Source organism: Mastomys coucha, unplaced genomic scaffold (genome assembly GCF_008632895.1).
Source record: "Mastomys coucha isolate ucsf_1 unplaced genomic scaffold, UCSF_Mcou_1 pScaffold9, whole genome shotgun sequence".
NCBI classification, from domain to species: Eukaryota; Metazoa; Chordata; class Mammalia; order Rodentia; family Muridae; genus Mastomys; species Mastomys coucha.
Genome location: NW_022196915.1, coordinates 106,074,424 through 106,101,159, shown reverse-complemented (window position 1 = coordinate 106,101,159; position 26,736 = coordinate 106,074,424). Strand labels below are relative to the sequence as shown.

The 26,736-nt window shown below is 48.0% G+C and overlaps 1 protein-coding gene and 1 long non-coding RNA gene across 6 annotated transcripts in view; one reads left to right on the top strand and one right to left on the bottom strand.

Moving 5' to 3' along the window:
* The window catches only part of Farp1 (FERM, ARH/RhoGEF and pleckstrin domain protein 1), a 241,672-nt gene that overhangs the window by 91,910 nt on the left and 123,026 nt on the right, over window positions 1-26,736 (bottom strand). The gene's annotated exons all lie outside the window — the stretch shown is intronic.
* LOC116085294 lies at window positions 15,548-17,015 on the top strand. The gene is made up of 2 exons (XR_004116481.1): window positions 15,548-16,451; window positions 16,713-17,015. It is a non-coding gene; the product is annotated as an uncharacterized LOC116085294 (long non-coding RNA).

The following is a 26,736-nucleotide window of genomic DNA, read 5'->3' as shown; positions in this document are numbered from 1 at the left end:
ATGGAAAACACGACACAAAACTCCAGGGCTCCGGTTCACACTTCTCCATGGAATCCTACCCAAACAAACACACCCAGCAGCATGAGCCGCCCACAGTGACCCAACAGCAGCACTTACTCTAGGCTCTGTTGGAAAACAGGGAGTTTCAGAGAAAATACAGCCAAGTAAGACTGTGAGCTCTGAAAGAAAAGAAGATTCTCTAAGTCATCTGTGATTGAACTTTACAGGGGTGACATACAAGAAGGAATGCAGCCAGTGAGAAAAGGCGTAGGCTCTTTGCTAGAGATTGTATGGTGAGAAAGAGAGGGGGAAAGAGAGAAAGAGACAGAGAGAGAGAGGGAGGGAGAGAGAGAGAATGAGAGTGTGTGCATACACGTGTGTGTGTGTGTGTGTGTGTGTGTGTGTGTGTGTGTGTGTGTGTGTTACTAGGAGTGGCAGGATCCTCAGCCTACAGTTTGAGCTCACTGAATGTGTTTTATTCAAATGTCAGCAGTAGCATTTTGCTCCCAGAAAAATCAGATTAAAACAACTAGAGAACCATGAGCATGATTCTGAAACAAAGAATCCTCTGCTGAAAATTAAACCTGCCGTCGGAAGAAGAATAGTTTACGGAAATCAGCTGAGAGTAAATCTGACTGATTTCAGACACAAAAGGACCTCATTCTAAAAGCTAGGCTCTGCCTTCCCTGCCAGAGCTCTGAGCTTAGCACGCAAGATGACTTCCACATATTTCACGCAGTGATGCCAAGGGAGAAGCTGGTTCCAGCTGCACAGACCCTTGGAGGTTCTAGTCTACAGAAACAGCAGCCAAGAGTCACGTGCTGGTTTTTTCTCCTCCTCCACTGTGTGATGAGTCCAAATTTCACCGACAGAGGGGAGAAGCCCCGAATGTTTGCAGAAGAACAGCGTGGAGCAAATTCCTGACAGATGAAGCAGCACACTGGCTCACAAGGATGGGTGGAGAGAGGGAGGTGCTGGTGAACAGACATGGGGGTTCAGAATTGCAGGGTGACAGGAGACCAGAGGGAAAAGACAGCAATGAACACTGTCTCCAAGACTGGGCCTGTGAATAAGAATAGTCTCTTAATATTACAGGTCAAGAGGCTTTACCAGTTTCTTGTAGTAAGAAACTCACAGAAGAAACAAACACAGCAGCCTCCAGTAGAGCATCCTTCTCATGTACATTACTCAGGAGAGACCCATGCACCCAACGCTTTCTTTTTCTTCGTCTTTCAAAGCAGCCCTTTATTGACCGACTTCTCAATTAAAAACAAATCCACAACACGCATTATACTGTAATTCCCTTTTGATTCGCCATGTGTGCAAACCAGTCAGGGTGACCTGAAGGAGCAGTCAGAACCTGCTTTGCTTCCCTGGCAGGATGGCCCAGTGACCACGGCAGGTTTGAGCAGTACAGTGCCTTCCGCCCCCACTGGTTCAAGAGTTCTGAATTTCCTGAAACATGCAAGACACAACGTTTACCTTCTGTACAGCAGCTCCAAAGACCAAGCCGGACACACTATATGTAGATGCTAAGGTAAATATGATTAGGAAATCTTCGGAGTCCGTGGACTTGTATGTGCCTCCTTGGTTTACTAAAGCTTTTTAAAATAGTGTATAATGATGGACTAAGAAAGCAGATCCTGGGGCTGTGGAGATGTTCAGTGGGTAAAGACTTGAATCTGAATCCCAGGCACCTACACGAAACGCCAGTCAAGGCCACAGACTCCTGTAACCCCGGGACTGCAGGACAGAGGGCGGCAGATTTTGAGGGCTTACTGGCCAGCCTACTTAGCCCAAGCAGCTTTGGTTCAAGGACAGACCCTATCTTAAGGGACTAAAGCAGAGAGCAATAAAGATGCCCTGCTCTACCCTGCACATAGGTACATATCTGCATATTCACATGCGCCCACCCAGTCACGTCTTCAATGCAAAAACACTAGCAGCAAACCAAAAAGAAGCCAGATTTCTGATTTGCTGAACATAAAGACTGAGCGATACAGAGCTTGTGTATTTTTAACCCCACTCAGAAGTCACTCTTGGCTCACCAAAAAAAAAAAAAAAACCCTGGCCCAGTGCTGCTTACGTATCGCTCCCTAACGAGGTCCGTCTGGCAGAGCGAACTCTGCAAGCTGAGGAGTCACACAGGAGCAGTAACATTAACGACATTCTTGTATAGACAACCGAGTACCACGAACAGCATATGAAAAAGAGGTCAATGATGGAGAGCCTCGCTCCGATGTATTAACCAAACCATTGATGCAGGGGCCATGAAGACAGACTGAATGCTGCTGTGCGAATGACCAGATGCTTCTAGAAGCACTGCTTTCAATTATCACGGAGAGACGACTTGTTGGAACATAGAAGCAAAAGGTTCTTCGATTTGGGCAACAGGTGCAGAAATTATACTAGTCGTGATTCATTGCCATAAATCTTCCTCGAGGGAAGGCTTCCTAGCCCTCCCCTGCTCCCAGCAAACGTCTGGGTGGTTTTCACAGCACCCACTTCCCCTTCTCTATTTGGTTCGCCCAGGAGAGTTTGACTTCTTTTTGTTGTTGTTGTTGCCTCAGGACCGAGTGTCATGGAGGAGCCAATAAACAAAGCCCCAATGCCCACCATCAACAAGAGTTACAAGGCAGCTAAGGTAAGCCAACGGGTCTGTATGATTTTGCTGGACAGCCCACATCAAACACCACACTGAAACACCTCTGCATCACAATTCCAAAAACCCAGCTCCTGAAGCGACCAGGGTCTTTAACGAGTCAAGTTAACAAAGGAAGGGGGAGGAACTTGAAGAGGGGAAGGGAGGGCTCCAAGGGACACCAGGCAGTCAACACATCTGACAATGGAATTTACCCCAGTAAGTACTTTTCCCCCCTCCAAATAACAGTACTTTTTTTTTAAGTTTAAAGACTCTAGGTGTGTATGTTGGGATTGGGGGGGAGATTCTGCAAAGACACCATTTCAAACTGTGACTTTACAGTAAATGTCAAATCATTACCTAACAGTTGACCAATTATCTAAGTGAGGTGTGGTAAGAGTCTACAGACAGTCACAATTCCATGTGAAGACTTTAGTGCCAGGGGTACCCACTACGCAGTAATAGTCTCGTGAGTGGCAGAGGGGCACCAAGGACCCTACCTTACTTGCTTCTACTGCCAAATCGCACAGTCTTGACTAAGCTGCTGCCTGTGAGTGCCTTCATGAAAAGACTGGCAATAAAGTCACTTCAGCTGATCTGCTGTTTCCTTTGTCAGCCACAAACTAGAAGACAGAGCAAAGCAAGAGTCATCTGGCACCGAGAAGCCATTTCTACAGTGGGCATTGTATAAAATTGAGTTTACAAACGGAACTAGGAGAAAAGCTGGCTCAGTGGCGACGGGCGCTGTCTGCCCTTGCAGAGAACCTCACATGATGGCTGATAACTTCCTGTAACTCCAGTTCCAGGGGATTCAATGACCTTTTGTGCCCTCTAGAGACACTGCATGAACCTGGTGCAGAGACATATGCAGACAAAACATCTATACATATAGAGTTAAATCTTTTGGGGGAAGGGCTGTTATAAAATCCAGTGTTAAAAGAACATTTTCCCAGCCCATCTAAGTATAAACCAAGCAGAAAACCCAATTTATGTGTATTCCCTTCAGACCATAGCTCAGCTGAGCAGAAACTCACAATGTATATTAGTTATAAAGATGACTAAATTCTATTTTGGTTCAAGTGTTTTAAGTGCTCTGACGTTGGCTTCTTTATATGGGATTTGAAAAAAATGACTGTTGATGATCAACAGGAAGACTGAATTAGGTGGCTGTGAATTCTGCAAGTTACTTTTCCTGTAGTGACTAAGCAAAATTCACTGCAAACAGCATGCAAAATTTTAGTTATTCTTGTAGAAAATAGACAGATTAGACATATGTTTTCTGTTTGAAGACCTATTTTTGTAATTTCCTTTAAAAGTATAATAATAATTAATAATAATAATAATGTGTTAATGAGGTTGTCAACACTGTAATAAATACCAAGAGAAACAATTTAAAGGAAGGAATGACTCACTCGGGCTCACAGTTTCAGTGCAAGGTTGGTAGGGCCACCTGAGTCAAGGCAGGATTACCAATGCATCGGGTATATGTGGTAGAAGTTGTATAACGCGTGACAGCCATGAAGCTGAGACATAAGAAGGGGTCAGAGCAAGATGTGCCATTTGTTAAAATATTTCTTTCATTTCTGAATGTCTATATGTGTTGTCTGTGTGTGGATATGAACACAAGAGCCCAGGGACCCATGAAGGTCAGAAGAGGGCATTGACCCCCAGAGCTGGAGTTACAGGCAGGTTTGAGTCACCTGACATAAGGGCTAGGAACAGATCTCAGGTCCCAGCTACTGAGCCATCCCAGGGGCGCCTCTCCCCTTGAAAAAAGTATTACATTTCACGGATGTGAGTGTTTGCTTGAATGAATGTATGTGTACTGTGAGTGTGCCTGGTACCTTCAGAGGTCAGATGGTATCGTTAGCTTCTCTGAACAAGAGTTAAAGGCAGTTGTGGACCACCATGTGGGTGCTGGGGACCAATCTCCAGACCTCAGCAGGAGCAGCGAGTGTTCTTGACTGCGAAGCAATCCCCCAGAAGACAGCATTTCTCATCTTCCAGCCCCTACGCTCTGCCGGGCCTTGGACCCCTCTTCTAAGATGTTCCTGAGCCTTGCGGAGGACAGGCTGCGGTTTGATATAGGCGTCCCATTTAGGGTTGATGTGCCAGTCACTTATTCTTACACCCTGACCAGTTAGGAGTCTCTGCATTAACCGCCGCTCACTGCAAAAGAAGATCCTCTGATGGAGCTTGAAGCAGCACAGATTGATGGAGTGACAGCTGGCACAGCTGCGCAGAAACTTTGCTGAGAGGTGAAGCGTTCAGACCCTCCTCCGGATCTAGTGGGTTCCACTTGGTGCTGGGCTGAGGGGCAGCAGCTGGCCTGCAGCCTCTTCTGTGACTGCTGCAGATTTGAACTCAGTTCCTTGTGCTTGTGGATCAAGTGCTCTTAGCCACCGAGCCATCTCCTCAGCCTTAGGGGATTTTACATATGTATTTACTAATAACTATAAACTCTTTTTCTTTTCTTTTCTTTTTTGTTTTGGTTTTTTCGAGACAGGGTTTCTCTGTGTAGCCCTGGCTGTCCTGGAACTCACTCTATAGACCAGACTGGCCTCGAACTCAGAAATCCACCTGCCTCTGCCTCCCAAGTGCTGGGATCAAAGGCGTGCGCCACCACTGCCTGGCTATAAACTCTTTCTATCAAGAAACAAAATATTTTTCTCACCATGCCATAAAGAACAGCTATTCTGTCAAATATGTTGGAGAAGCCACTGTGTAAGCTAATCCTGTGTTACATTTATTAATCTGTTCATGCAGCACCCAGAGCATATGGCTACATGTATCTTCAGTTAGCTTGTGTGGGTGCAGGCGTGCAGGTTTTCCAGTGGTTCAGTTTTGTTTCTTGGGTATGCTTGCTACTATACCAAATTCCACTTATCATTTGTGGAAGGCATGGGTTTAGAGCATCCTTGTAGAGTCCTGGTTAGTGTGTGTGCGCATGTGTGTTCACATAGGTTAGCATCAGATGGTTTTCCTCAGTCACTCTCACCTTATTTTTAAGACAGTCTCTCACAAAAACTTGAGCACAGACTCATCTAGACTGTCTGCCTGAGAGCTCCAAGGAACTGCCTGTCTCTGCCCCACATGAGATGTACATTCACCACAGTCAGCTTCTACGTGGGTGCTGGGATCCCAACTCAAGCCCTCAAGCTTACTGACGCAGCATACACTTTATCAGCTGTGCCACCTCCTCAGCCCCGAGCTGGGCTTCGGCAGCAATTCTGAGGCAGCGGCTTCTGCTCCCTGGTTACTTCTGGTTCTGTGGAGCCCACCTGACCGTGGGTACATGGCACCAGGCAGACCCACATTCAGCCAAAGAGCCCTGACAACCAGAAGGGAAACAGTCCTACAGCTGATGTCAAGGCACGGCAAACAGCAGTCGAAACTCCAGTTTTCACGTGAGAAGTAGACGTGGGTCAGGGCTAGCCTGGCATCCATTCAGGTCAGGGCTAGGCTAGCCTGGTGTTCACAGAGATGTGGCCACTAAGAGCCCCTTACATAGTCCCTTTTCGCACAGGACCTTTCATGCACTTCACTGAATTTAAATTTGATTTAGATGCTGTTTGAAAGTGCCTGGGATAGGTACAGGGTCATGCATACTGCGGGAGGAACTGAACGAGCAGGGAAGGTGGACACTCTGACCCAGGCACAGATGGCAGCTCAGCAAACAAATCTCAGGGTCGCTCAACTTCACAGCTCTGCACCGACAGGAAGGGAAATATGGCTGTCTGACCACTATGCAGTTCAATCATCTTTTCAGTCATTCAAATGCTTTCTTTTAATAATTGAGGAGGTTAAACATGGAAGCTAATGAGACGAGGCCTCCTTTAACCTGTTTTGAGATCAGTCACCCGTGTGGTCCACTTACCTCTGTTTCAGTGTTAACACGTTAATATGTTCCTTCTCTGCATCACCTTCGCTGGATGAAAGCGGGCTTTGTTGCTTTTGCACACCTAACAGACAGACCATCAGCTGCCTAAAGAGCGTGGCACCACACACCTAACAGACAGACCATCAGCTGTCTAAAGAGCGTGGCACCACAGGACCCAAGATGAACCAGATGGTGGCGGCAGCATTGGTGTCCTGAAGTTGCTTTTAAGTTTCAGAATCCTTTTTTGGATATGATAACTTTCCAACCTCCCGCTCCAGTGTGTAATTCAGGTTGGACCCGAGCGAGACTCAACACTCTAACTCAACAGCATGGAACTGGACTGTGCCTCAACACCTGTGCAAACCAGTAGGCCTCTGCTTTCTGGCCATGGTGGGGAGAAAGGCAACAGAAACTGGTCCAGAGAGGAAAGGAGTCCCATACTCCCCAATGCTCATGGTGGCCATCTTAGTCAGAGAACAGCTTAGGTGCCATCTTTCTGTGGCGGGCTGGCAGAAAGTGGTTGGGTCTATGATGGCCGCCAGACTGATAGTAGATAACATCTAACTATGTTCCTGTCTGTGTTTCCAGTGCCACCACAGCTGACAAATTGTCATGGAAAAGATGGGGAAAGTATGAATGGAGAGAAATATATGTGGTGCCCGAATTCTAAGAGAAGTCCCACCTATTCCTAGGGGTGTGGACAAGAACACTCCTCTTTACTATCTGGGTCTAGCCTGTTCTATGCCCTTACTGTCTTCACTCTGAATCTAGCCTATCCCGTGTCCTCACATTGTCTTTACCCTGGGTCTAGCCTGCTCTATGGCCGTGCTGTCTATGTCCCTCTGCATCATTATCCTGACAACATTCAAGGATTAAAAAGTTGACTTTTGAGTTTATCCCTTACTCTTTTTAATTTTAGATTTTTGCTTTAAAATTATGTGTATCTCTGTACCAGTGGTGGTCAGAAGAGGGTGACAGACCCCTAGAACTGGGTTACAGGTGGTTGTAACAAACTGAACTCAGATCCCCAGCAAGAACAGTATTTGCTTTAGACTGCTGGGCCATCTCTCTGGCCCTATCCACCCACTTCCTAAATTCTTCAAGCAAGATCTGCTTTCCTGGCTCCTCAGTTGTTTCTTACCCTTGTTCCTAGTTCCACCATTCCTAGTAAAAAAGGAGACACTGTCTTTTTGTTTGTTTGTCTGTTTGTTTGTTTGGGGGGGGACAGCAGCTCAGCTGTTCTGAGGCCAGTCGTCCTGGGCACCTGTGGCTCTAGTGGCCACATCGTCATTGCAAATGGCAGCTGTACACAACAGAAAACGCTGGCAAACCTGCTGAGCCTCAACTCCGACCACTAGGGAGGTATAGGAGAAGTGTCCCACCCTCTCTTCCCCCATACCACCCGATGTGGGGAGGAAGAGGAGTCAGGACAGATCCTCAGCCCTTCTTGTTGCCCAGGTCTCTTCACAGTGTCTGAATCGGGCCAAACATAGCCTGGTTTTTAAAAGTGCAGCACGAGGGACCAACTCTTCAAATTCTAACAAAGAGAACATCCAAAAGCAGATGACTTGAGTCACTGACAGAGCACCTCTGCTCACAACACTGCCTCCTCCTCATTTACGATCCTCTGCGATGGAGCAAAAGTCCCATACTTGTGCGGAGTTGAGGAGCCCTGGTCACAGGGAGCTCAGCAGCTCTGCCTTCAGACCTCTGCCCCTTGCTCCCCTGCTTCAGGGCTCTCGGCTTCTCTGCTCCCCAAATTGGGGCCTGGTGCTTTTTCAAGACAGGGCTTTTGCTTCAGGCCTTTGAATCATCTGCTGCTGCCTATAACCCCCTAGGAAAACTGAAAAGTTCCTCTTCGCCAGCAGTACCCACACATTTAAAATTTAGCTCCCTAATTGGATCATTCCACATCTCCAGTAGAACCCTAGGAAATGCCACTGTGGGCCCCTGGGCCCAGTTATTCATGAAATCTAATTGCCTCAAATAGAAATGGCCATGGAAACCTTAGGAAGTATTCATTAAGCAAATTTCACTGTCCTGCCTGACTGTGGGGGCCTCCACCACAGACCTTCCTTCCTTCTTGTTTGTGGACCTGGTCTCCAAGTCATAAAAAAGGAGCAGCGATGTTGAGGACAGACCAATGCCATCTGCCTGGCATTTATCCCTACATGTGTTATTTGATTCCTAAGTTTGCTGCTGTGGAGAAATGAAACTATCATTTATTGAGCACCACTGAATGCCTGTGGGTCGCACTTGGCATACCACTGTGGTGACTAACCTTAATAGTACCCTGAAGAGGTAGAAACTAACCTGGGAAAACATGATTATTAGCAGGTCACTTTGGAAGTATTGGGTACAAATGCAGCTTTGAAGTACTTTTAAAGATGAAATAAGACAAGTTTTAATGGCCTGGGGGAGGGGGAAGGGGTTACATACCTTTAATCCTCACGCTTAGGAGCCAGAGGAGGAGGAAGGCAGGTAGAGATACACAGCAAGTCCCTGTGTCAAAATGAGGCAAACAAATTTCGGTGCCTAGCTGAGTACAGCAGGCTCTCTGCAGAACACCTATCTGTCTTTCCCACTGAGGAAAAATGACTTACGCAACTAGCTCCCTGTCACATCTAGAGCTAGGACTCAAGCCCAGCTCTACCTGCCCCTGCTGGAGTCACATGGGTCCCATTTACCACAGGGGTACCTATATTCCCCTCGTCCATTAGTTCCTTCCACACGTGAGGCGAAACACCCCAAACCAAGTCTCTGCTTAGAGCTGATGGTTTTCTCACTGTTTGCTCCTTCACTGAGCATGGAGAAGAGGTAGTTTGCCCAGTCCCCGCCTCTCATCCCTTCCACATACTATTTGCTACTTTCCTCCTTCCAATTTCTTTTTCTTGGCGACACTGTCCTCTCACCTTGTTAGGGCAACAGATCCATACTACAAGGCTAGTAGGACCTCATCCGGGGGTGCAGGGGATGCCTTCGGGGGGTGGGAGGGAGACAACACACTGTGAGCATCCATGGAGGCTGTGGGTGGGCATCCCAGTGCTTCTCTGATCAGTTGTGTAGATCAATGCAGCATCCTCTCCCTCTCTCCACAGGTTCAGGAGGCCAGGAACAGCAAAGCCAGAGGCAGCCCAGGGCTGATTCCACCCACCAGGAGGCCCTGAGATAGCGGAGGCTAGCCATCCTTGGCTGAGGGATGTACCACCCCAATCTCCTCCACTAAGTTGCCAACTGCATTGGATTAAGGACAGACCAGAGCCAGTGTGGCCTCATCTTCGCTTACATCTTCATTACACGACTAAAGTAATCTCCAAACAGCATTACATCCATCATGAACCATCTTTGTTTTAGGGTGTGTCTGTTTTTGTTATTGTTTTGTGGGATATTTTGGTTTACTATTCTTGTTTTGGAATGAAGCTTATTCCTTACCCCAGGCTGACCTCGAACATACTCTTCTAGCCTGGGCCTCCAAGGTGCTAAGATTATGAGTGGATTCAGCCACCCTGGATCTTTTGAAGTTATAGCAGATTCAACCTACACCTGGGCATCCCGAGAAAGAGAAGCCTGGCCACATTCTCTTCTAACTGAGTTGTGTCTCCAATGAAGTCAGAAACCAAAACTAAAGCAACTGGATATTTGATGGAAGCAGCCCAGAGCAGGTGGGCAAGAACCCCAATCTAGGGCGACTTCTCTGCTCTCTGCTCCGCCTGAACATTCACTCTTGGTCTTGGGTAGGAAATGTTTTGGGTTTCCAAGTTGTTTCCCAACCACCCTCTAACAGTAAAAAGGGCCCTGCCTTCCAAAGCCTCCTCTGTTTACAAAGTCAGTGCCCTGCAGGCCTCACTACTCCGCTCAATTCCTACACCTTCCTTTCAAATGAGCAGGAGCAATTCCACAATTTCTTCCCACAGGATTAAAATTAAAGTAAAAATCCCAGTGGCAACCTGCCCTTTCTCTATCTCAGATCTTCACAATTTAGAGTGAACACCATCCTTGGCAACTGAGCAATGACCTTAAGCCAGCAGGCAGGTTAGCAACAGAGAGCTCATCTTTCTTGAGGTAGGGTAGGGGTGTTTTAGCAGCACTGAGGTCACACAGACAGGAGGAGGCCCTGGGCTCCTGGACCAGGCAAAGCTCTAGACTGAACGGGACCCCGTGTCAGAACTAACTAATTAAACGAGGGAGGTGCCAAGAAGGCTCAGGGTGGAGATAACTGTCTGCTTGCACACTGGACCAGGTTTAGTTCCTTCATCCACACCAGGGAACTCACAACTGCCTGTAACTCCAGTTCCAAGAGAGAGCTAATGCCCTCTTCTGGCTTCCATAGGTACTTGTATGCTTATGGTGCACATACACACACTCTCAGGCTCACACATAAAACAAGGCTTCTTTTTTTAAAAAGAAGGTAGAGCTGGGCATGCTGGTGCATGTCTCCAATCCCAGCACTATGAAGAGTCTGAGTTCAAGGCCAGCCTCGTCTATGAAGTGAGTACCAGGCCAGCCAGAGCTACATACACTCTGTCATAAAAACAAGCAAGCAAGCAAACAAACAAACAAGGACTGTGGAGTACAGCTGAAGAAAATGCCTGTGTTAACTTCTGGCCCATATGTATACAAGCACATATATGCATTTAACTTCACACCCTGTAAACCATCTTAAAATAATTTTAGAGGAATAAAAATCATAATGAGTACTCCAGCCTTTGATTAAGTGACAACTGTGCTGTCTCCAAACCCAGAAACGTCACTGACTTCAAAGCAGGCTTGGCAGATCAAGGGCACCTTCCAGAAAGGAACTCAGCTTCACTGGGTCCCAGCCAAGACACGTCCACCCTGAGTGAGAAGAAGTGGGGCTGGTGGTCAGTTGGCACTAGGCCTGGAGTGACCCTCTGCACCTTACTAATTTCCCAGAATACACAACCAGGGCCAGGAGGCCCGATGGAAAACCAGGGAGATGAGCCCAGGGAAGTACATCCGGACTAGCGCTACAGTCAAGCAGTAGTGACCTCTCATGAACAGCACTGCCTTGCCAAGCAGCATGATAAATTAGCTTTGGGGTTGTTCGATCAGCCAGCCAAACACTGTGAGCCAGGGACACAGAATTCTTAATCATTCGCTGTTCTATGTGGTATTTGTTTTCCAGTTCTTAACCTTTAAAGTCCTTTCCACATGGCAGATTATAGGATTGCACACTTTTTAAACCTATCGATTTTACTAACTTGTACCGAACACAAATAGCTCAATTAGCATGGCTTTCCTGTACAAATGGGCTTACATTCTACACATATGGCCTATGAGTTGACATAAGTATTTCAGCTGGTGGCATGGAAGTCATGATGTGTACTGCCCGTAAGGAAGTCAGTTCAGAGCAGGACTTCTGTTTCAAAGCACCAAGTCTGGAAAAGGGAGACGTTCTGTGGGTATGAGTGCTTGCTTTGGAAGCATGTAGTGCTGAGTTCAAATCCCCGGCTCCCACATAAAAAGTCAGGCAGGTACACTGGACCATGAACACCGAGCCTGGGGGTGGAGGCCTCAGCAGCAGACCTGGAATGGTGAGACCCTCCTTCGGGGCAGCAAGGCAGAGAGTCTGTCCTGCCTCTGAGTATGTGGGCACCTGCATGTTCACACCCGTCCATCTCACACTCACACTTCACAAATGCACACCACATATCCTCCAAATAAAAGTAAAGTTCCAAGTCTTATGATGGATCAAAGGAACTACCAGGGGCATAAAGGTGGGAGAGGGAGACGAAGGGGGTGGAGGACCAAGGGGCAAGGACGTGAAGGGAGGGGAGGACCTGGAGATGGTGGGAGAGGAGGGTTAAGGATGCTGAATGAAGCCCATTACTATATACAGACAACAACAAAACAAATTCCAACTCCAAGTCCTAAGGGCTCTATTCCCAAACATTTGTCTCCAAACCAGAATGAGTATGAGCAATGACCTCACCCCATATGACCCTTCCTGAGGGTCTTCCACCCTCTTCATGAGCCCCAAAACAAACATCAAAGTTCAACACTAACAGCTTTACTGGAGAGCGCTCTACACTCTGTAAAATGCGACCACTGGATGTACACAATTACTTCTGAAAGTAGTTCACGCACCCCACAGCCAAGTGCAAAGATGTCTGTCAGCCGTGAGCCATTCTGAACTGCTCTCCCTCCCGAGGCCCACCCATGTAACTACACGTCTGCCTTTGGCCTCTGCACGGGGCTGTCCAGAATACGTCCTACTAAAACAGCCAACCAACAGGGATCGTTCATACCTGACTCCACTTAAGATGCTATTGCACTGTGTTTTAGAATTCCATGTAAGAGCCCAGTGCTCGTCACTTCCTTCTCCCTCTCCACCCCTTTCTCTGCTTCTGGCCGTCCATGCCTCCCCACTCTTTTTCAAATTCAAGACCTTTTTAAAAATTACTTACATATATGTATACATACGTATATACGATTAGAACCAGCTGGGTCCCTTTGGTGTCGCTCATACGGGCATGAGTTTAGGGGAGACCACCTATGACTAGATAACCTATCTGGGGGTACACGCCAGCAGAAGACTACTATTTGCTCTCTCAGCAGCCACCGATTGTCTGTAGCTTTTTACCTAGGGTTGGGGCCTGTCGAGATTTCCCTCATGGGTACTGGCATGTCAACTAGTGTTGTCTTTACACAGGCCTCATTTGGGCAGCAATCTCATGGAGATTTCAAAGCTTCTCTCACCATGCTTCTGAGGGTTGGAAACACTGAGCAGATCTAATCCATATAAACATCACTGCGGATCCCCTTTACAATCAAATAGGCCCTGTCCCCCACAAAGTACAGCCACAAAAATCAGGAAGACCCTCCCAGGGCCCAGCCACCACCACACACATGCCAGAAGAATCCAGAACCAGCTCTGTTCCTGGGTCTGAGGCTCGTCACACTGGGGCTTGCCTCCCACTTGTTCTCTACTGATTCCTGTCATACCCAGCAAAACAGCTACAGAGATCTGCCCATCTGCCCTGCCCTGCTCTCCCTGGCCAAGGGGCAGTATCACCTTGACCCGCTCCCTCAGCACCCTCACCTGGTAACCAGGCTTCATTTCGGGCTGACGGAATCTAAGCAGTTCCCGTGCTCTCTGGCTTGCCTCTCCTTCATGGATCACTATGCTTGGGGTGTGGGGGGGTTGGGGGGAACGCCTCTAACACGGAGGCTGTGGGTGTTCATGGATGGAGGGATACGGTAACTAGCACGTGGATGATCGATCATCATCAGGAGGGAGGGCTATGATGGCACTCACCTGTGCCTCACAGGGTGCCCTGCCTCAGAGGGAAGACAGCTGACCATCTTTGCCTTTCAGATCCTCAATGCTTCAGGACTGAGGATGGCAATGGAGGTAGGAAATTAAACAAATGAGGAAATGAAGGGGTGAGTGAGATTCGGATTCCCCCACACCTAGGCACGGGCCATGGCATCTCCAATGGTGGAGATTAATTTCTCCTCCTGTCCTCATTAGACTTAATCATGGCTTTCTAGCTAAGTAACAGTCGCATGGCTGTTGAGATCTTTGTGCCAAGGTGTGGCGTTTGACTCAGAGCCTGGAAAGTGCCTCTCTTCTTCCTTCCTCACTATGGGGGAGGTAGAGAAGGTTGGGGACTAGGTCTGTGGATGGGGTCAAAATTAAGGTGTTTCTACAACAAGCCCTCCTTAAAAGCAATCCAGCTGTAAGGAAAAGGAATTGCCTGTGAAGGTAATGGCCGTAGCCCTGCTGATCTGTCTGGTTTGTAAAATCCGGTCACTCTAATTAATGAGGTTGCTCCAGGCAACCTTCCTCCCCTTGTCCTGCTTGGAGGAGAGCCGTCCTTTGTGCTTTGTAAAGAGGTCCTAGCCAAACTCAACCAACTGCGTGTGTATCCATGAATAAATAAACAATAGAAACATCTGATTCTTTTTTAGCTTTCTGTGTGTGCTCATGCAGGTCCGTGTAGCAGGCACGGTGCATGCATGTGTCACGGAGTGCTTGTAGAGGACAGAGGATGACCTCCGGGTCCAGGCTGCCCGCACCACACTAGCGGGCTACATCACGCTAGCAGGCCACCCCCACACGCTTCTGGGATTCTTCTGTCTCCACCTCCCATCTTAAAGAAGGAACATGGAGATTGCAGATGTGTGTGTGTCCAGGGATCCAAACCCAGTCTTCATGCTTACATGGTGAGAGCTTTACCCCCTGAGATCTCTGTGGCCCGACACCTGCTCTTCCGGAGCGAGTATCATCTCTGTGTGTCACTGCTGGTCTCACTTCCCTCCAAAAGGCAAGAGAGCTCTGCAGTCAGCTTCACTGGTTTCGTATTTCTCTTAGGCATTTGAACCTAGAGAGGTTAGATGATGCCCTAGCAACAATGTGGGAATCATGAACAAAACACCTTAGCTGTCAGAGATCAGCAAACACCAGGAAAACTCTAAAACAAGAGAGGAAAATGGGCCACATGCTAACCTGCCTTGGAAACCTACCACCTCACAGTGAGATTGGGCTTTGGCCTTGGCCCACTGCAGCAACCTCACCTAATGGAGCCATGACCTTCCTGCAGGTTCCACTGATACAGTGAATGGTGTTAGAAGTGATGCATGAGGCAGGGAAAAGCCTGCATGCCCAACAGAGAAAAAGAAATACATTTAGGTGGTGGGTGGACAGCCTGGGGTCAGTGTCATCTCCACACTGCTGACTTCTGGGGTCCAAGGTTCTCTGTGGTCAACTGTGTTACACATTGTAGGGTTTTCCTACCAGATGTCACCAGAAGACCAAAACTGCCTCCAGGCATTGCCCCTCAGTGCAAGACGGCACCAAGGTGTGGACCACTGGTACACACTAACTTCAGAACCATGATCTCAGGTCTAGGGAAGTCATCCTGGCCTAGGGCTGTCACTTAGGAGGCATCAGGAGACTCCCTCTAACAGTAGCTCTCTAAGGACACAGAAATCGGAAGTGCCTGTGCAAGCCCAAGCTTTGGCGTCTCTCCTCAGGAATTAAGAGACCCACAGTGTCTTTCAAAGAAATGACGAAATGGGAAATCCGTCAGCTTATCCTTCAGCTAAAGCATAAGATTTCTGAGGAAGCTACCTGGAGAGGGGCACTATAGAATTCTAGAGTGCCCTCCATGTTTAGAACACACGTGTATACTCACAGACACGGTGTTCTAGAACAGGACACCTCCTTAGAAGCCAACCTATTTGAAAAGCACCCGACACACCCCTCCTGTGTGCTATATAACAACAGGGCCCACAGTATCTGCCTGCCTCCTTCCACAGCTACGAAGCAGCCGTGAAAACTCAGTGTAAAGCCTCAACTCCCCCGTGACTGAAAAGGCACTGTTCCAGGTCTTTAGTTCAGGACCCTGAGCAAATGCTGCCAGTGACCAGCAAACAGCACAGGGAAGGAAGAGCCTGATGTCATCCACAGGCCACGAGGCCAGCTGAGGCCAACAGCAGAGCCGACCCTCCTCTCGCCTCTAAGACCTAGTGTGACAGGAAAGTAGGGAGGGGCAAGGTTAGTCCTGGGCTGCATATCTTTAAACTTCTGAATTCAAGCTTGTAAGTGGATCAATGGGGCAAGGGCTTTAATGCAGTCCTTTCGGGGTCAGACCACCTTGTCAAGATGCTGTTCGTCTTTAGCAATTACTCTGCTACTCAGGATCACAACTCGGTGAGCAAGGCTCACGGCTTCCGAGTCTTCAAAAGACAAAGCGAGGAAAGAAAGAATGTGAATGTGCAATGTCAACGCTGTTACTTCAGTAAGAGGCCCCTGCTCTTCCCACCCTCACCTGCTGGGCGCCATCTCTGAAATGGAGCCAGCTGGGGCGTGTTTTCATGTCTCCTGGCTGAGGACTGACTTGTTCTCTGTGCCTGGCAGCAGTGCTGTGCAAACATGGAATTGAGAAGGGGCTGCACTCAGAGGTCAGTATTAATAAGATATCTAAGGCTGAGAAAAACAGACATTTATCATAATGGCTACCTCTGCGTGGCAGAATTTTTCCCCCCTTTCAAGTTTGTATGAGCTCAAAAGATTTTCTTTTACAGGGAACGCAATACTTTCTTTGCCAGAATTCAAACCAATTTAGTAGCTTTATTTTTTTTTTATAATCACTATTTCATCACGGGGCTGCAATGTCCAGGGCCCTCTCAGTGTAAATCCTTCCTGCCCTTCTGTCCCTCCAGGTAGAGGGCTCTCGGCAGCATGCAGCCGCTCCACGAAAGACTCCACAGCTCTACTCAGCTAGGAGCCTGCAGAGCCCAGCTCACCCACTGATTACTTCCCGGTTCCACATTCTGTTGGGAAGTGTGCTGGAGCTCATCTACATCATTACACAGGCCTGTCGCATAGGATGAAAACGACTCCTTCATGTTGCTCACAGCTCCCACGACACCCAGGACTGTGTTCAAATCCTCCTTTACAGTGCACGGGCTTCATAACCAAGGGATTCGTAAGCACATGGTGAGAATAAATCTCTGCATGAAGGAGTACCGTGTCAACAGTTGTAGTTGTCAATTAATGACACATGTTTCTCGATGCCTGACCCAGTGTTCTGGGTTCCCGAATGGAAGACACACACACGACAGAGAGAGAGAGAGAGAGAGAGAGAGAGAGAGAGAGAGTCTTATATTTTAATGTGCCTTAAACAGCTCAATGGCTCGGCCACTCCCAAATCTCCACATTGCTAATGCCTCCCCTCCAATATTCCTGAATTATTACTTACTAAAATCTATATTCCATCTTTGCTACCGTAGACCCAGTGGGGGCTGGGGGTGGTGGGGAGGTGGGACCACTCTTCCCCGGCTTTTACATGGTTGTTATGCTCTCTCTTCTGCACCTCTCAGGCCTGGTCTTTTTTTGTTGTTTGTTTGTTTGTTTTTGTTTGTTTTTTTGGAGACAGGGTTTCTCTGCATAGCCCTGGCTGTCCTGGAACTCACTCTGTAGACCAGGCTGGCCTCAAACTCAGAAATCCCGCCTGCTTCTGCCTCCCAAGTGCTGGGATTAAAGGCGTGCACCACCACTGCCCGGCACAGGCCTGGTCTTTAATCCTTTCCCTGCATAGTAGCTATGTCTTCTTTGTCCTCTGTCCCATGCCTGGGAATCCTAAAGCCCAGCCTCTGTCTCTCTGCCCAACCACTGGCCACCGGCAACTGTATTTACCTATCAAAACCAACTGGGGGCAAGGACCCTCAGCTTCTTACATGCAGATTCTCGAGCAATTTTGGGGACCCAATTAACATCATGCGTGTTAGACCAAAGTCCACAACAGTTGACACACAGTGTAAGCACAAATAAGGATGTCCCGTGTTCCTGGGAACGGCTGGCAGACAGGGCACAGAACAGCTGAAACACAGGAAAGCTGCCCTGACTCCAACTGATGGCTTCATCCTCATCAAACCAAACAAGCAGGTGCTGGAGAGAAATCACCCGAGGAGGAGTTCCAATCCTCCTGAGCCAGGCTCCCTGTGAGCATGGAGCCACATCATCAGAACCAGCACTGCAGGACACCAAGAGTGATGTGGAAGCAGGGGACCTCAGGCAAGGCAAAGAAAAGCCATGGCCTCTTCACTTTTCCCTGATAAAATGGGGATAGCCAAACTTTTCCTGCTGTGCTACTTCAGGGGCTGGTGGATAAAGTACTTGACTCATGGGTATGAGAAACAGAGTTCAGATCTTCAAAGGTGATGCCCATGCAGGGTGGGTGTGTGTCTGTGTGTGTGTGTGTGTGTGTGTGTGTGTGTCTGTGTGTGTGTGTCTGTGTGCTAACTAGCAGCCATTCAAGCTGGCTAGTGTACTGCAAGCTCTGGGTTCAGGTGAGAGATGCTGCCTCAATCAATAAGGCAGAAAGTGATAGAAGATGATGCCTGATATCAGCCTAGAGCCTCCATATTTCTCTCTCTCTCTCTCTCTCTCTCTCTCTCTCTCTCTCTCTCTCTCACACACACACACACACACACACACACACACACACACACACACACGTGTGTGTGTGTGTGAACATAGATATACACATGCACGTGCAGAACCCCAAAAATATTGTAGAAGGCTTAGAGAGGAAATGTTCACAAAATTCCTATTCCTAGTGTACATGATAGTGCTCAAAAATAGGGGGCCTACCCAGGAGCACTCAGCTGCCCAGTGTGGGGTGAGGGGCCTTCACAAGCACAGCCTGCATCCATGGGAAGTCTAAGTTGCCCCTTTTCTTTGCCGCATGCTTTGTGATTTACTAGCTGCCACCCCACTGTGCTCATCAGTCAAGGCCAAAATGTACGCTGGGTCTGAAGTGACTCAGAGGCTAGGGGCCTTTGCCATGGAGCATGACAAGCTGAGTTCCAACCCTAGGACCCAAGTGTTGGAAAAAGAGAACATACTTACAAAGGTTGTCCTATGCCTTCCATATGTGCCACGACATGTCACCTGTCCCCCCAAATAAATAAGTGCAAAGAATTTTAAGTGTAAACTATTGGCCAGCTGGCTACAGGGAGCACAGATTACTCTGTGCCCTGGTAGAGACCTACTATAACAGAGAGCATTATAGTACATCATTCAAGAGCCCCCGGAGGGACAAAGTTTGCTGGCAGTGTGTTTCCAGCATGTGTGAGGCTTTGGGGTTCAGTCTCTGCTTTGCCACCACACTGTACACCTGAATTCAAACACCAATTACAATAGGTTTGCTTATCTTGTTTTGGGGGATACTGAGTCTCCACACAGCCCAGGCTGGTCACATGAGCTCCCTCTGCAAGTAAGGATGACCTTGAACTTACGGATGAGTGACACCAAGCAGGACCTAAAACAGCATTTAATGTTCTCTTTCTTAAAGCTCGGTGACAGGACACAGAAGCGCTTTGAGAATTTGGGTGAAGGCAGGTGGCTCCCCATTACCCCAACTTTGCTAGAACTCCAGAGAGTCCAGAAACACCACCCTCCGCTTTCCTGTAGCAGTGACACTTAAGAGAGAACCAGGAAGCTTTTCTTACAAAGTCATTGAAAATTAGAGCAGGCTGATATGCTAAAACTATTGTATACAGCTGGTTGCAGCTGCAATAAATGTCTTTCCTTCCATCTCGGGTTGTTTCAAAATTCCAAAGAACTAACTGGCCTGAACAAAAGCCTGGGAAGAGCGTGAATCCAGAACTCGGTCCAAAATGCCTGCTGTTTCACCAAATAATTAAGCCATGACTTCATCTCCATCACACACCTGCAGCATAATTGCTTCCCCAAACCACGCACAGATGGCTGTTGAGAGCTGCAAGTCCACATAATGAAAGTCTGAGGGCGTTATTTGGACAAGGTTCGGGCCCTGCCGAACTCCTGCCCCAGGCAAACACATCCACTAATTAACTGCGGTGGGTTCATTGTACTGTAAGAGACTATAAGACTGGACATTCCGTCCCTCCTCACAGGGACCCCACAACAACCTGCAGGGCAATCAGCCAGTTCTCTAAATAATAAATGACACACCGGGGTCCTCGTTCTGACTTGGACTCATAGGAAGGTGACAAATGGAGATTCATCTGCTGTCATTTAAAAGCCATCACTTGAAAATCATTTAAATCAGCATCATTTGAAGTCATCTAAATCACTTTGCTGCTGAAAAAAAAAATGCTTTCTAGTTTACAAGCGCTTTAGTGGGGCTCGGGAGTGCGGAAGGGAAGGCAGCTATTATTCCCGGGGCACCAGCCCATCAGCAAGTGCTCTGTGCACACTACGACGAGGAGGTGGGCTGCGAATAATAGCATGCTAGTCTGCTGTAGCCCTTGTGATTTTAGAGAATTCCCATGTCTGCCCAGCCTGGGGAAGGAGGAGTGCTCATGCTCACTCAGAGAAGAAATGTTGTTTTATCCGGGGAAGCGGAATGGGAAGGCTTGGGAGACAGCGCTGACGGCAGAGAATCCTGAGTGCAAGCCAATCCAGAAAGAATACGAGTGAGCATGTGCAGGGAGGAGCCTACATCTAGGGAACCTGAGAAAGGGAGCAGTGAGGGCACCCCGTCCAGGATGTTCTTATGGAAGGACACGAGGACACGGAAGACCTAGATCTGCCAGATTCTCTTGGGCCAGGATTTCCATTGAGCCCTCAGGTATCACATGTCACCTGGATGTCCCTAAACATTTCAAAGAAAGCTCCCCAGGTGAATGTACTCCCCCTCTGGCCTAGACAAACAGTGGGCTGGAGAGTAGGCAGTGGCCTCGGGTCACCCACGTTCATGATGCTTTCTTGTTCTTTGAATAACTGTAATCATGTCCAGTATCAATCTAGACAAAGCCTCAGAACAATACGCGCGCGCGCGCACACACACACACACACACACACACAAACACACACACGTACATACGTAGATAATCTAATATTCCAGACAGAAATATTTATTGCTTAAGAATTTTAACATTCATTACCTCCCAGGCTGAACATCCTAACTAACAAAGGAGTTACCAAATCTGAATTGATCTTGACGTCTGAACTAAATTTTTTAGCTTAGATAGATAAATGACACCAAAACCACCTTGATTCCAAGGTGGACACCAGTCTTTAAGACCCTGCTGAACTTGGGGCTGGTGAGATGGCTCATTGGGTAAGAGCACTGACTGCTCTTCCAGAGGTCCTGAGTTCAAATCCCAGCAACCACATGGTGGCTCACAACCACCCCTAATGAGATCTGACACCCTCTTCTGGTGTGTCTGAAGACAGCTACAGTGTACCTATGTATAATAATACAAAAGTCTTTAAAAAAAAAAAAAAAAAAAAAAAGACCCCGCTGAACTTGATCAGCAAGTTGAATCTGTTTACCAACCAACTCACCTAAGATGGAGGTAGAGATGGACATGCAGCAGGCTGGTTGTAGCTGAAGACCCAAAGCTCTCCCACTGACAAACACGGTTTGATGGTGGCTGGGAGGTAGCGAATCAGTAAGCGTCTCTCCACTTCTGGCTTTCTCCAAGAGCAAGAAAGCAAGCCTGGGCTAAGGATGAAGGTGCCTCCCCTTCTTCCTGGGTCTGCTAAGAACACTGAACGGAGCTGCCTGCTCTCTATCTTAACAGTGTTGCTCCCAGCCACCACCAATCTGGACTTGGCAGAGGAATGCATGTATGTACACTGCACCATGTTTTAGAAAAGAGAGATGCACTAATACCGCTTTGTAACAGTACCAATGTATACCAGGCCAGATACCATAATGTTGGTCCTGTTCATGACACTTAAAACACAGCCCATCAGGTAAGCGGATAAGGATTTGAAAAAAAAACAACAACAACAACATCCAACTGTTTAAAGACACCATTTTTGCTTTGAAAAAAAAATGACGTGCTTTCTGGTCCTGCCATAACAAACCAGTCCAAGCAAACAACAAAGCCCTTCGGAACTGACTTCTGGACATCGCTGCTCCAAACGTAACGATCTGGAACTGTGGCCATTCCATCCTGGTTTTCCTTGCAGAGAAGGAAATAGTAATGGGTGGATGGGTTCCAGTCTACCCAAGTGTACTTGCTGGCAAAGAATAAAAGACAGTAAAAGGAGTAGCGTAGTGTGACAAAGTGTCACACTGAATTCACAGTCCAAAAATGTCTGGAAGCCGAGCCTTGATCAAAAGGTTTGTGGACTCAGCTCCAGGAGCAACAGAAAGACCTGCATTCAGGAATTGGCTTGCCTGCTCTAAAATGGCTGCCTCTGTAAAACAGCACAGTGAATCCTTCTGCACTTGGACAGGACCAAGCACCGTCTGGGCTGGCTGATCTACCCTGGTAAGTCCCTGCCCTGTCTTTCTTTAAGCCCAAGGAGGTCATCTCCTCTTGCCACACTTTGTCACTCCAGTACCCTGGCTTCATGTCCGTAAATCCAGTAAGCAGTGAGCTTGGAAATCAGCTATGTACCTGTTTCTTCATGCCATCGAAGGAATACTTGAGCCTTTCTCTGAACGGTATCAGGCCTATAAGTCTTCCCACAAAATTCAAAGTCACGACAGACCGTTTTTTAGAACCTGAGGGGCGGGGGGAGGGCGGCCACATGCCCTCAGGGGCTGTCCTGTGTTCCCTTAGGCAGCTTCTCTTCACTTCACTGGAAATGTAATGTTGGCTGGCAATGACTTCATGAAGCCTTGCTCAGTTATGAGGAGAATGCTACCCCTCCTGGGCAGCCACCACCGAGTCCTGTTCTCACAGGCCTTGTGAGATAGTAAATATTTATCCAGCATGCCTAGTCTAAGCAAGAACACGATAACCACCTTTCTCCTGCTCCTCACCAACAAAGAAAACAACTGAGTGGACATGCTAAGTCAGTAATGCAGCCAAGTTTCTAAGGACCGCTTCAGAGCAGAACACACAAGGAGAACTTCAGGGGGCTACCTCTTCGCTCCCTACTTTTTATCCACCCCATGCATTTAAAGCATTTCTCCCATTTTTTTTTTAAATTAAAATCAGTCCTATGTGTACTGCAAGGAAGCAACCATGTTGCCCAAACAGGATTCTGTACTGCAAGGTTACTGCACACAAAGCCCGAATCGGCACGAATGGTCAGAAGGGTCAGGGGTAGCGGGTGCACGAACCAGTGGAGCCCTGACTACCCTGGATGGTTGGTTTGGCCGTCACAGTAAGATATTTTTCAATCCTCCCAGGGCTCAGACAGTGGACTCAGGCAGTGGCAGTGAGTGACAGTGGCTACTGCTGATTTCTGGGTTATTTCTATACCAGCAGTGCCAGGACAGTGAGGATGAAGGGTGGGAAGGCTGAGCTGAGTAGCCATAAGCCACAGGCCACTAGGCTCCTGCATATTGCTCTGGAGCTCCTGAAATCTTGAGTAGGGCTAGTACAATTGTATTTAAATGTTTACTTTATTTAAATTGTCACACAGAAGAGTACTGCATTGAAGGATGCCCTACTAGACCACAGGATACATTTAATCAGGGTGCTGTTTACGATACAATGTTTTAACAAACCCAAACAAAAGTTTCCCCATGGCTTCTTCTACCTGCCTTCATTGCTGCTAAGGACTTTGCAGCATCTGCCCTGACTTACGGGACCCATTTCTCTAACTTCAAATTATAGGGTTACTCTACGGGAGAAATAAGAGCATATCAAGACATCGGGTTAAAACACTGAATTCAGTGGGTCTCACTGCCTCCCACTTGTGTCGAAATGTCGACTTTCACATCATCTGCAGCTTGTCCGGTATGCTGCGATGGCCATGGATGCTTCCAGAACGCCACACCAAAAAAATGGGCGTACACACAGTACTCTCAGCAGACCAGGAAATGTCAACAGAAAAACCCCTGCAGCGGAAGATAATTACATTTCGCTTCCTACTCTTGGGAAAGCCTTTCCAGGGTCCGCCCACCCAGTTTAGTTTGTGCTCCAAAGGGTTCTGGTAAGGAACACAGCCGCTATTGTTCCCCTGGAGGACTCTCCTCAAGTGAAGCTTTGTCTCCATGTTCTTCAAGACACTCTCCAAGAAAATGTGGAGGAAAAACTGGGCCAAAGGGTGTTAACTTGGAGCTGTTTACACAGACCCTTCTTTGAGTAACCAAGATGGAACTGGGAGGGTCACTAACTCCATGGACTTAAGAGATCTGGAGGTCGGGAAAGCCACCACCCGCAAAGGCTGAATAACGAGGGTGAGAAATATGGCGAGGTGTGGAAGGTACTGTGCTAGCTCGAGCGTGAGGGGGGAAGGGCCACTAAACTGTCCCCAGAAGGGCCCATGTACTAAAGGCTTGGTTCAGCCTGTGAGACGGCAGAAATTTTTGAGAAGGAAATTTTTGAGTAGGTCACTAGGGACTACACCCTTGAAGGAGATACTTGGGAAGGAGATAATGGTTGTTAGCATTGTGTCTAAACCCCACCCCACAGTTACCTGGCAACAGCCAGGTAGTTCCTCCACACAGTTACTGTGCAACAGCCAGGTAGGCCTGACCACTATAAAAGGGGCTGCCTGCCCTCTCCTCTCTCTTTTGCATATTACTCTCTTGCTCTCCATCTTTCCCAATTCCCTCCTTCCTCTCTCTACATGGCCAGCCTCTACTTCTCTACTCTCTCCCCCTCTCTCTGCCTTTCTCTGCCTCTACTACCCTTTTAACTCCTCTCCCCATGCCCTGAATAAACTCTATTCTATACTATACCATCATGTGTCTGGTCCCTCGGGGGGAAGGGATGCCTTGGCATGGGTCCACTGAGGTACCCCCTTCCCCCACACCTCACCACACCCCCACAGAACACCTCTTACACCTCTTTATCTTTTTACAAACACGTCACTGGTCCTCTTCTCTTTTCCTTTCTTTGCTCCTTGTAGCCACAAAGTGAATGGCTGCCTCATGCCCCCTGCCCCATGATAGTATAGATCCAAGAGACCATGGACAGAAGCCCACAAACCCTAAGACTCTTTTCGATGATTCTATCAAGTAATTTATCACAATGCCGAGGAAGCGTGCAGTGAGTGCATGGGGTCCAAGAGAATGATCCAGAGTATCAAGAGGCAGAACGTGGGCCTAGAAAACTCCCTCCCTCCAGAAGCCTGCCTATCACGACTGCTCCATGCATCTGGGATTCAGCTCCACAGGCTCTGCTGCATGTTCAACAAACTATTCCACTGAAAAGCAAAACCTCTGCAATGTTGGATCTGTGCATGACTTGTGTGGGTGTGCACCCATGTGCTCACAGATGTGGGGGGCCATATGGAACTTCCTCAGTCGCTCTCCACCTTGTGTTCTTGACAGAGCCCACACTGAACCATGACCAACTGACTGGCTAGGATGCCTGACCACTGAGCTGCAGAGATGTGCCTCTGCCTCCCTCCTGCAGAGATAGGACTACAGGTGTGTGTACCACCACGCTGGCTTTCTATGTCCATGCTGGGGACCCTGTGCATGTACGGCAGGTACTTTGTTGACTGAGCCATCTTCCCAGGCACGAGCAAAGGTCATTTTTGAACACTCAAACTGTATTAAGAATTAGACAGGAATGAGACAACTGTTGCATTTATATACACATCCAGAGGTATATATCCTCCCAAACTCCAGTTGGTTTTAAGTTACGTCTACGTATCTGCTGAATGACATAATGCACAGGTGTGATCTGCTTCACCCTCTTTCCTTCCTTGCCTTGTTTTTTTTTTTGTTTTGTTTTGTTTTTGTTTTCCTCTTCTTGGCACTTGGTGCCAGCATATCGAGTAGCCAGTCCTTTGTCTGTCTTGTTGTAATAGAAAACTGTGACATGCTCAGTCACGTCACTGCTGTACTGTTGGCACCCGAGGCAATACCTGTTAAGATTTGGGCATGCTTTTACTACATGTATTTCTGGGCTGCTCTTTCACACACGCAAGGTATATGACTATATAAACTCCACAGAGAGAACTCAGATCAAAGCCGTGGACCACTGAAGACAGAATACAAGGTACACAGAGGCAGGGGATGAAGACAACCTGCCTTCTGTAAATGGCTCTGTGTGGATCCCTCAGCTGTCTGGTATTCCCTCCATACCTCTAAGTCACAGGCAGAGGATTCCAGGTCCTCAGAAGCCTGTGTCCTTGGCTACCAGAGCACATGGAGGTGTGACCATAGCACTGATCTCAGGGCCTGAGGACAGGGGTCAACCTGCTTAGCCACGCATAGTAAGAGGATATTCTAGAAGCAAAGACTGGCTGGTAGTGATAAATCACCTCCTCCCAACCTCATTCCTCCAAAGAAATTTCATCTCCATACATCAAAAGTTTGAACTAGATGACAGAATGAGAAGGATATTGGGGGTGCATAGAGAAAGAAACAGAGATGGCCATTTCTTCATCTGTTTCCAAAGGCATACATTTCCTTTCCAGTTCCTTCCCAGACTAATATCAATCTACTTCATGGGTCCTTTATAGTCATAGACGTTGATATTCTTAGATAAAGGACCTTCAGTGAGATAGCCTCTCTCAAGACTAAACACAGTGACAACCTCCAGAACGGCGCATGCTCTTCTCGAGTCCCATGGAAGGAAAAGCACGAGAGTTCCAGCCTGTGGAAATCATGGCTCAGCAGCTGCTGTGTTGCTTGAGATCCTCAGAGCAGAGCTTATTCTGCTGCTTCACTGGCCCAGGCGCCTCACACCAAACCTAAACACAGCAAAAGCCGACAGACTGCAAACAGCAGCTGCACCTCTCACCTCACAGAATGCTTGTAGGTAACAGTTCAGGTGCATGGCTTCGCCTATCACAGGACGCCAGCATCAGCAGCCGCACCTCTCACAG